Consider the following 11822-nt stretch of genomic DNA (forward strand, 5'->3'; position numbering starts at 1 on the left):
AGAGAGAGAGAGTGTGTGTGTTGGATTCGGGGAGAATTTCCCTGAGACGCAGAGCGATCCGACTCTGGAGCATCCTGGTCTCGCTCGGGGTACTCTTGTGTTCTTGGCGCAAATAGATTGGCTTGCCAAGTTTGTCCCGAGTCTGCACATAACACACAGTCACATCCAGCAGTCAACCTGCACTGCCAGACCAGTCTGTGCCGTGCCGGAGCACAAGTTTATCCCCGTTCAGTCAGCCCCTCTGTGCGCATGGCTGGCATTCGTGGCACCGAGTTTGGGGGGCAGAGGGGTGTCGGGTCTGGCGATCTGCAGTGCTCCGCTCACTTTAGAAATAGCCTTTCACATTTTCCAATGAAGAGAATGACAACACAGACGAGGAAGGGAAGAGAGGAACAGAAGGAGGGGGGGGGAGGGGAGTGAGAAAGAGAGCGGGCAGGGTGGTAGGCTATCTTATGCTATAGTGCAATCACGGCTCCGGCTCTTGTCCTCCAGATCGCATCTAATTCCGCCTCAGTACCAACTTGAGCGTTTCTTTGGCTGTGAGTGTGTGTGTTGGGTGGGAAGCACACCCCAGCGGATGGAGGAGAGGAGTGGAGGAGAGAGGCAGAGAGAGAGAAGAGCGGCGCGGAGGGCGGAGAGAGACAGAAAAGAGAAGGCATAGAGAGACTAACTTGCCCCTCTTCGTGTTATTTGTGGCGTCCTCTCAGGGTATTATTACTCAGTCTATGCTAATCCTCCATAACGTGGATTCCCCGGATATTAATAAAGCCTTATCCCACTGGAATAGAGCCACTCGCCCGGTTTATCCGACTTTAATATGGGGAGAAGAGAGAGTACAAAATCGAAACACGGTGCTGCTGCCAGTCAAGTCTTCAGACTGAGTATGAAATGACGAAGGGGCAGCACACTCTAAATTGATGCCAAACTGTGACATCTCTTTAAACACTTGGTCCATCCTTTTGGTGTGTGTTGGTTGGGGGGGGGGTCTGCCCTGCTGAAGTTCCCTTGAGCAATCCAAGTGCCGGGATGCTGTTCTCCTCTGACCTTTGACCTCCTCATGCAGACAGAAAAAAGCACACATTCCCTCACTTGAAGATTAGCAGGAATCACCATTAAAGTCACCACTGTGTGCTCGCTCTAATGGCAGCGGCTCTTCTCGTGGCGTGCTGCAAAGGTTTAAGCGGCAGCTAATTTTAAAATAACCTAGCAGAGACTATTTCTAAACACAGCAACAATGGGAGAGCCCCGAAGCGTGGCAGGCAAACAGCTCATTTGGGAAACTCTGTGTTGTTGTGCTACCTCTCTCTCTCCTCATTTCCTCTCTCTATCTCTGCTCTTTCTCCTCCTGGATGGATTGAGAGGCCAAAGACAACACAGCTCATTTGGTTTTTCTTGTTTGACCTGTGTAGGCTTAGTGCACACTTTCCGCTGTGTATTATTCATTTTTAATTGGATAAGCCATCGGTTCATTTCCACATTGTAGTTCGATCTTCTGATGCGAGGCGATCATGATTCAGGCTAATAGTTCCTACAGAGAAATTATTTAACTCTCTGTTTTATTGATAAGCCCCTGCTACCTCTTGCACTAACCCCCCCCCCCCACACACACACACACACACACAAAGGTGTATTAGGAAGAAACTGATAAAATACCCTCTGAACCTAGAGATTGTTTTTGTAATATGTTTCCATGCAAGTACTCACTGCTGTGGAAGTTCACTCAAAGGCACACACTCACTCATGCAAAGTGCCACATCTCCAGGAGGTTAGATGTATGGAGCTGATTTACATGCTGACCCAGCCCCATGAGGGCATCTCTATCCTCTGGCTGTGCCCACCAGAAGCGGTAGCTGTAAATGTTTTGAATGCCCCAAATGTAAATGAGTACACAAAGCCAATAAAACAGAGATTCATGCAAACCGCTGATAAACATATACCAGTTTCCCCAGCGAGAGACACACACAACATACATACTCATTTGTATTCAACACATACTTAATCCACCTGACTCATCACCCACAAGAAAGCGGTATAAACTGTCATCTCCCCTCTCAGAATGACAGTAACGTGCAAACTTCACCATGTTAAAGAGTGTGGGATTGAACGAAGCACTCATATTTATAGATGCGCAGGTAGGGAGCCAAGTTCCTCTTCACAATGAGCTGCCATACACTCCTACCTTCCTCCTACCACACACACACACCCACATATGGGCACACACACACCAGCAGCCCCCTCCTTGGCAATAAATCCCTGTTTTCCAAATGAAACGCTAAGCAGTCTCTCCGGGTGGAGGAATGATTCAGAATAAGCACAGCACAGCTGGGAGCTGCAGGTGCAAGGATTTTCATCCCCTTCTTTTTTCTCCTTTTCCCACTTTGATTCCTCCTCTTTGTCTGTCTGGTATAGGTTGTTCCCCCCCTCAGCTTTTCCTTCCTCCCATCCTGTGAAACTAGTCTTTTACTTTAATTAATGTGATTTACCAACCTTAATCCTCCTTTTATTTCCTCAAAATGCTCAGCGCCATTTTCTCCCTTCACTCTCTCTCTTGATGTTTCCTCTTCTCCATATCTCTTTCTCTTCCACCAGTAGACGGCGGATGACAGTTATACTCACAGTTTAAATTCTGGGCTGGCACCTGGGCGTGTCTGCGATGAAGATTTGCTATCATGGACGTTTATGGGCGTGGTGGCCAACAGACTGTTAAAGTTCCCGCTTAAGCCGCTGCAGGCTCGGAGATAGACACAGATAGAGGAGGGAGGTCATGGTCTCCAGGAAAGAAAGCGTTTAAAGTGTGGAGCTGAAGACAGACAGTTGCCATGGTGTCCTGTTACTCATAGACACAGCTGACCTTCATGTTTCCACACACATATAAGCCCAGAGATGCCTGACACAAACATCCACACTTTTATCCATCTTTCTGACCCCCTCCACCCCTCCGTTTGGTCTCACCCTCCCTCGGCCCTAGAGGCAGTTCATTGACCATTCCTGGTATGTCAGCGCCATTTATTATTGAGTGCAGCAACAGGTTTGAGATATGAAAGCACATATTCAATAGAGGTCCATGCTGTGTTCAGCAACATACTCTAGGTTGAGTGGTTTCTTATCATACATACCAACAGGTTTTTTGTTCAGTCATATCAACCTCAACAGAGGATAATGAAGGATCCTCTGTGCATACATACCCCCTGCACTTCCCTGTGGTTTCTTCATGCACTGTACAGATGGACCCATGTTATGTCCATCACTGGTAACAATGAATCATCCTTTCAGAGCAGACCCCCAGCTAACCTCTTGTTTCTTCCCAGAAGGCTTCTGTGTGAAGTGTCCTTTTCAGACCCGCCACCCCTCCGTTAGTGTGTGCTGTTCCGGCAATAGGCTTTTTATAATGGAGTCTGTTTAAGGAGCAACAGTATGACACGCTACAAAGGCTAATGGTGACACTAATGAGGAATGCCAGTCATTAAGACAGGATGATTTCTTTCTTTCTGTCTCCTGTTCCCCTCAGATGTTATTGCTCTCTTCTCATTCTCCCCTCGCCATGCCGCTGCCTGGTCTTTCAGCTCCCATAGTCAAGCAGCTGGAATAAAGGGTTAGAGTTTCAAAAAACTGCAGAGAAGTTTGCAATTTGACAGCCTACAGAGACACGCAAACACTCAGGAGTAAAAAGAGCATGAAATGGCTCAAGTGAAAGCAGCCCAATACCAATCTAGATTTTGCTGTCTAAATGTACCCTGGTGTTACTGTGGGTCTAACAATCGGCCAGCAAATAGGCTTTCTAGTGTGGGGCTTTGAGGTTTCAGTCTCCTTCCCATTCCACTTATCTGTGCTCTTTCCTGTATGAATGCTCAAAGCTAACTGCAGCCTATGGTACTACAGGGCTTTTTGGAGGTTTTTTTGAATCAGCTGTTGTTGACAGAAAACATCTAACTCTAAAAGCTTCCTGTAAATGAACACAACCAGACATGCAAGCATGCACACTGACCGACACACAAGTTTGAACCCAAATGGACTCTAAGGGACATACATGCACAAACACACTCACACGTGTACATGTTGACACCTGTGCACTCGCACTGATTTTTCTCTTTAAAGGGGAGAGTCTGAAACACTGAGACTTTCTTATTTATCTGTGTGTTCCCCTGTGACTGTGGTTGAGCAGTACTGCACTGTAATGGGCTATAAGGTCAAATGCTGTCTTAACTCCGCTGTGGGAGGGTGTGACCTTTGAAGGAAACACAGTCTTCTTCAATCTTCTTTCCCTCGACGTCGCCACCACGCTCCCCTGAGGAAGGGAGTGGATAAGAGGAGGACGTAGCGAGGGAGGATGACAGAGAGAGAGAGTGAGAGTAACAATTAAAGTAAATATGTACCCTTAGTGCTCCATTAGAATCTGCCTGTATTTGATATAAGTGGCCTAATTATGCAAAACGGCAATGGACATTGCGTGGTGTAATCGTGAAATGCGCCAAGTGAATAAAAAAAGTGATAGAAAACCCTATGTCCTAGGAGAGTGGATTAATGGCTTATTTGTGAGTGTGGATGACTTTTAGTGGTCAGAGAAAGCGGAGAAGAGACAGACAGACACACACGCACGCACACACACAAAAGGCCTCAGTAACCATGTGTGAAGGACACAGCAGTACAATGCGATGCTGTCCCTCCAGTTGATCACGCTTTCATCTCAGTTTGTTCTCCTCTTGTCAATTTTGTGGTCAGACAAGCAGATGAACAAGTACACAGATAAAACGGGCGTCACACAGACAAAGAGCCATATAGATACCCAAGCAGAGATAACGCCCCCCCTAAAAAAGCAATCCCCTGATGACCTAAACTAAAGTGTGTGTGTGAGGCAGAGAGACATGGTTCACAACCCTTGTATCTCACTTTCTCCGTCTCCCTGCCTCCTCCTCCTCCTCCTCTTCCTCCTCCTCCACCATCCGCTCTGACAAACACTCTCTGTAACACATTACAGATATTTATGAGTTATTCACCCACTCTGTTTGTCTGTCTCTTTGCCACACTCACAAACATCCAGATATGTCCTCCCCTTTCTTTTTCTGTCACTCATGCACACACATACAGACACACACGCTCAAGCCTATGTTTGGCAGGAGGCACAAGTTTCTTTTTTCAGCGTGATTGCAATGACTCCTCTCTAGTCCCACGAAGTGTGCGAAGCCGCCAGCAGCACAGTGGGTGTATTCATGTAAAAGGGCTGGTACTGCGGGGTCCCATTTCTTCCACAAGAGTAGTTTTGCTGATGATAGTAGGAGGCGATGATACTGTAAGTTGCATTAGCCTTTCAGCGAGTAGTGTCCCATTTTTGGTTTGCACTTTGATTTAGTTAAGGTAATAGATGTATTGTGGACCATTCTTGAGTCATGAATAAAAGCCACTTAGCATAGGTCACTGAATAGCTAGCTTTTCATCACTGACTGCATTGTTAATTGTAGCCCCAGGGTCAAAAGATGGTGATGGAGATTTCTACCAGCTGGACTTGATCTATTTTTCACAAGTGTATTGGTAGGTAAGTTTCTCCCTAGTGGTGTTCCAGCAGATAGATAGCTCCTGCTATAGAGGTACATCTCGGGCCACAAGGTAGCTAAATTGGTCGGTAACAAGTTCTGAAATATTTATAAATCAAAGACTTGGTGTTCTTGTCTGCATATTCTTATTCAAGAGGAAGAAGCAAAACAAAATGGGCTTTTTTCTTGCCTTCATATTTACTCGCACTTATCAAACTAAATGGAGCACTGGGAAGGAAAATTCCAAATCCTAATAGCTATCCACTGCGCTGTAATAAGTACCTCGGGGTAGAAGCACACTAGGTTTCAACCTGACCAAGCCCCAATTAGGCTGTGCTACAAATTTAGATGAACACCTAAAAGAACACCTTTTTTTTGGGAAGTCCTGTTTTCTATGATCCTGAACAAAGATTATTTTTTTCAGGATAGGGTTTAATGAGGTCTAAAAATTCTGAAGTATATATCTGAACACTCAACCAAGATTATGTGATGCATGACCTACCTGGTATGCTTACCTTGCACTGTCCCCTATGGGTTTGTCCATAGTAATATGGATTTCTTTCCTTGCTCAAACCCAACCAATATTTGTTACAGTATGGTGATGAAAATGTATGCTTGAAAACCCCCAAAATAGGAACACCCGTACAGTCTAATGCAATCCTGCATATGAGCCCTGAAATAAATCCCAGCTTCATGATGCTCATCATATTCTTTCATTCTGCTGAGCCTGTCACAGAAAGGTGTTGATTCAAGCGTTGCATTTAGATTGCACTGCACTGTAAGTGTACATTTGTGTCTATATGTCATATGCTACAATGGACAAATTTGGCGAGCGAAGATGTCTAACAGAATAGAAGATTAGTTGGTGGCAGAGACTTGCGTCATGCTGATTAATCATGAATGCTGTTTGGGCTGCATTCTTTATGCACACAAACATGCAGACACACAAGTATTTCTGCTGACCAGCTCACTTTGTAAAGCCTCTCATTTCTCACTTGCTAATCCACTATGATTGTTAAATTTTTTCCCATAATAATTCTGTGTTGACACTTGTTTTGAATATGCCATTTTCCATTTGATTCGGACCTGATCTCAAGGTTAGTGTTACAAGAAACACATCAAATGCTCTGTTACTGTAGAAGATATACCGAGCTGCCCCTTTGTTGTAAATATCATGGTAGCTGAGAATTATACATATGGTTTTAAAGGTGATATTCGCATAAGATGTATCATCACCTTGACTTTAACATTGTTTTTAAAGCTCTGGTGGAAACTGGTTCTCTGATGTGCCGCTCTACTCTCGGAGCACGTGATGTGATTGTTTGAAGGCATCGGGCCTACTTTTTCATTCTCTCCCAACATGACTCTGGGGTTTCTCACTTCACTCCGTGTTCAGCAAGCGTCTTTGAAGTAATCAAATCCCCCGCTGCCGTTGAACGGAACTGATAGCAGGGAAGGTCTTCTTGACTTTTACAAGAAATTACTCCAGCTTACTTACCTTATCCTTTTTTTTCTGTACTGCTCCACGGCGCTTCTTCACCAATTTTTCTTTTCATCACTCACTTCCCTTTCCTCAGTTTCTCTCCTGAATGTGTGTAGCCCTTTTCTTTTCTTTTCAGCCGGTAGGTAATTCTCACAAGACAGCATTTACATCAAATTTTTACCCTTTCATTCCTTGTCAGTGAGCTCCCACCCCACATGATCCCTTCTTCATTGTTGCAGGAGACTTCAGGCAGAAGAAATGTTTGACCCTGAAGAAGAAATCAATGTTTTTGTCTGCACAGATGCACGCAGTACCGCCCCTGCTGCCTAGATGGCGACAAAATGCCAGCTATTCTTTGATGGGTTGTCAAGGATAATTGCCACTCAGATACACTTAGAGTTTAAACTGTGTGTGAGTGAATGTGTTGGTATGTATCCGTGTTTGAATGTGCATTTATGCCAGCTTGGTCTAAGAGTGTTTTGCAAAGGTGCTTTGTAGAGGTAGAGTGGCCATTTAAACCCCAGAACCTGACTGTCAAGAAACAGACAGGAATTGGAGGACTCATTGAAGCACACAAAGCACTATATTGGTGCCTACGCAGGAAGGTCGCTTCAAGGCAATTAGAATGGCTCTTCCCACTTATTGCTTTTGATGTCAGCGTGTGGGGGAATGAGAGAGCCAACTTTTGCCTGCCACTGACAGAGAGAGCTGCCACTTCAGTTGAATTCCTTTAGCCACAATTAATGTCGTCGTCCATTCAGAGGTTTATCTCATATTAATGCAGGCAGGTCCAAGGCTTTGAGCTTACAAATGAATTAAATGATGGGGCAAAAAGAATTAAGTGGAGAAAAAAAGCCCAGAAGGATGCCATTGGGTTGGTAATGCCCTCACCCATGACATTTTTATGTACTGGTTTTAAGATATTTTGGAGCTGTTTGAAACTGGTGTCCTGATGATCCTTACTTTGATGTTACTTTTATGCAATATTTAGGTCAGGGAACGTTGTAGAGCTGCTATATTTGACACTTTCAATGCATTTCAGCTTCATATGTATACACAGTGAAGAGCTTTCTTCGTTTGAAATTAAAGGATTCTCCTTCTTGAAGCTACTTCTTCTCGTTGCTCAGATGCCATAGACAAAAGCCCTGCTTGTGAGTAGAATGTTAGTCATTAAGAGGCCATAGGCTATTTCTGGGGTAAATGAAACATTGTTGGGGGCTTGAAAGACATGATGTTTTGAGAAGACAGAAATCTCTTTGATCCTGCCTCGTGTTTTTTTTCTAAATTCACACTCACAGTCCCCACCGTACCACCGTAACCTCCATGTGGAGTATAAGCTGCCCATTAGCTTCCAGTCTTGTTCATTTGTATCCATACTCATCTGTGCGTACAATTTGCATACACTTTGATCTAAAGAGACTCTTCCAAAAAGGACTGAGACCGCATCACTGAGTTCTTGCATTGGGTGATCCATGCAGGACTTTGTCCTGCAGACCTGAAGTAATTAAAACATAGAGTTTAGGGCACGGAGCTCTCAATCCATTTGGATAAGTGCTTGGATAGCTATTTGCAAGTACACTTAAGGGCTTTTGGTGAAGTTGGTTGTGCTGTGATGCTCATGGGAAGGCTGAGGCAGCAGTAAAGAAGTTAAAGATGAGACTGTGGCTTTGGCTGAGGCCAGGTAAGTGCAGTGATTTCCATAGAGATGCCTCATCCACCCCCTCACACACATGCTGTGACTAATTCAAACAAATTAAATATGCATGGTTGTCAATAAAAGGAATGCTGTTTTTTACCCCATGAAAGGATCATATGCAAAGTTTTCACCTTTTCACAGTGATATGCACCCATATTATAGAGTTGGCCTCCGCCCCTCTCATTATCTGAACTTCACCTTTCTTATCAGCTATAGGGGACTTGCAGCCGTGCTATAGGCTTCCTGCCGCAGAGATCCTCTGAGGAGTGAGCTGACTGGATTTGATTTTCATTAGGATTGCATGTCTTCACTGTCACATCCTCTCCCCTCCTTGCACGCTTTATTGGACACAATTTTCCGCTGTGGTGGCCCCCATACTGACGGCTTGGTTTTTCACGCCGCAGTAGAGTCACACCGGGTGGCCGGTTATCAGTGCATTCACCATTACAGGGCCCTGCGTGGTTGACCTGCTCAAAGAGGGCTTTTCTGCCTAACCTAGAGTCCCACTAGGAGACACGCTCCACTGCCGTGCTGGGACAAGCCACCTACAGAATTACAGGAACTCTAGCAGGCTGTCACAAGCCAAATAGTGTACTGCACAGACCTGGGATGTGCAGGTCACACACATCCTCACGCACACACGCGCTGTTGACAGACAGTTGAAGGCTGAGACAGTACAAGCTGATGTTACTGCTCCACAGAGAGTTTGAAAGATCGATGGGGGATAATTATTTCTAATGGAGCCAGAAGGGAAAGGAGAGTGTCCTTTTCAGCCATAGCTAGAGTGTGTGTGTACAAATGGCTCCTGGAGTATTTGACTATGATTTCTTTCTTTGGGATTTAATTAACCACAAGTGAGAGGACTGCCCACTTCAAGTCAAAATGCTGAAAATCTTGACATAATGTGTCAATAAATTATGAAACCCAGATGTTTTCTTAAAGCTGCAGTAGATAACTTTTATAAAAAAAAAAAGTTTTGTCATATTTGCTGAACCTTCCTGACTGTAGTACATGAGACAGATCCTTTATTGTTATTTTCAAGAATCTGTCAAATCTGAACAAAATTAATAGTCAAAATTGAGTGTCATTCCTAAAGCGTCCATATTCGACGACTTGGATTTCATCTTTAAAATGAGAAATAATCAGGATGACTTATTTACATTTTTTATAATTGCTAATACTATAAATAAAGATTTCCAGTTTAAGTTGTGCCTTACCTTCCGTGTAAGTGTCTTTATCTCCAGAGCTTCACAGCATCTCATGTTTGGGTATTCAGGACAGGAACATGCACATTTATTACAGCTGCACTGTGTTCCTACCAACAGAGGACATGGGCTTAAATTAAAATGGCTATACCTGTGATTTATGATATTCTGCCTTGGCCTAGTATGGCTCCCTTACAGTGCAGACCGTCTCTTTCTACACTTACAGTGTGTCACCATGCTCACATAGCCTAACCATTTTTTAAAAATATTCTCATGATGAAATGCTAATTATGGTGTACATTTCTTCTGAATTTGTTGTGATGGCTCCAGTTAAAGTAACCGTACCTGTCAAACAAAAGTCACCACATAAACCACCATGTAAAACAAAACATTCCAGCAGGGAAAGAGTGAATGGAGTTCAAAACTATCGTATAGAAAACTGTTATGCTGCCTAGATTGACGTAGATAAATGATTGTTTAACACTGATTTATTTACTGAATTGTGTCAGTTCACAGAGTAATTTGAGATTTTGTGAAAACGCATATTAACTTCCTTGCTGAGACCTACATGAGAAGATGGATACCACTCTTGTGTCTGTACATCAAAAATGGAGCTATAGCCAGGAGATGGTTATCTTAGCTTAGCATAAAGACTGGAAGCAGGGGGAAACGGCTTGTCTGGCTCAGTCCAAAGCAAAACAATCCACCTATCATTAACCTTTATCATTAACAAGATTATTTATCTTGTTTCTTCAATATGAACAAAAACCAAACTGTACAACAAACAAACGACTGACCCTGGACAAGACTAACTCCAATGCATAACACTTTGTGTTTTTACAGATAGGTATTTCTACAGATTGAACAAACTGTTAACAAGTGAGCTTTAGGAAAGCTGGTACAGTAGATGTATTTGTTATTGGAGCCAGGCAAGCTGTTTCCCACCGTTTTCAGTCTTTGTGCTAAACTAGGCAAACCATCTCAGGCTGTAGATTCGTGTTTACCATGCAGTCTTCAGAGTGGTATCAAGATAGATAGATAGATAGATAGATAGATAGATAGATAGATAGATAGATAGATTAAACATACATTAAACTAAAATTAAGAACCTTAACCCTGAGAATACATTTAAAAATAAAGTAAAAGATAAAAATCTAAAATATTATATATATATGTGTATATAAATATATATATATATATATACATATATATAAGATAAAATTAACAGTAGTTACAGTAAACAGTGCAAACAGTAAACAGTGCAAATGAAGTGGAGTACAAATGGAAGTAAAACAGTGCATCAGTCAATATGGATGTGCAAATGGAGGTAGAAATTGTCCATTGTCTATTATCTATTGTCCTCCCTGCCTTTACTGAGAGCTGTTGTACAGTCTGATGGCCAGGGGGACGAAAGAGTTTTTGAGTCTGTTGGTGGAGCTGGATTGGGATAGCAGTCTGCCACTGAACACACTCCCCACACTTTACTTTTTACTTTAACTCCCTACATGTTTACACAAATATCTGTACTTTCTACTCCTTACATCTTCAAAACAAGTTCCTTACATTAGTTTTAAGCATCATTGCACACCTTCCCAACGTCAATACTGGTGCATATCAGATACATACTTTTTCCTTTATATTAATAATGTATGTATTTCTAACTGAGTAAAGAATGTGTGTAGTTTTACTACCTCTGGTAACCATTGATGGAAGGTCACAAGTACACATTGTCTTGTTTTAAGGAGTTACAAAGATTTAGTGTGAGTTAAGTTTTGAGATAAGATAATGTTACTCTCACTTCTGTAGCTGCAGCTGACTCTCATATTTCAATGAAGACTTTTTAAAACATCAAGTACAGTAACTGTCTTTCTAAAGCAAATTGTTTTCATAGGACACTGATATATTATTTT

The 11822-nt window shown here is 43.0% G+C and overlaps 1 protein-coding gene across 1 annotated transcript in view; it reads left to right on the top strand.

The window, feature by feature from the left end:
- The window catches only part of cdh13 (cadherin 13, H-cadherin (heart)), a 319140-nt gene that overhangs the window by 277 nt on the left and 307041 nt on the right, over positions 1 to 11822 (top strand). The gene's annotated exons all lie outside the window — the stretch shown is intronic.

The sequence above is a fragment of the Morone saxatilis genome, unplaced genomic scaffold, assembly GCF_004916995.1.
Source record: "Morone saxatilis isolate NCDOM2014 unplaced genomic scaffold, NCSU_SB_2.0 Contig2, whole genome shotgun sequence".
In the NCBI taxonomy this organism is placed as follows: domain Eukaryota; kingdom Metazoa; phylum Chordata; class Actinopteri; family Moronidae; genus Morone; species Morone saxatilis.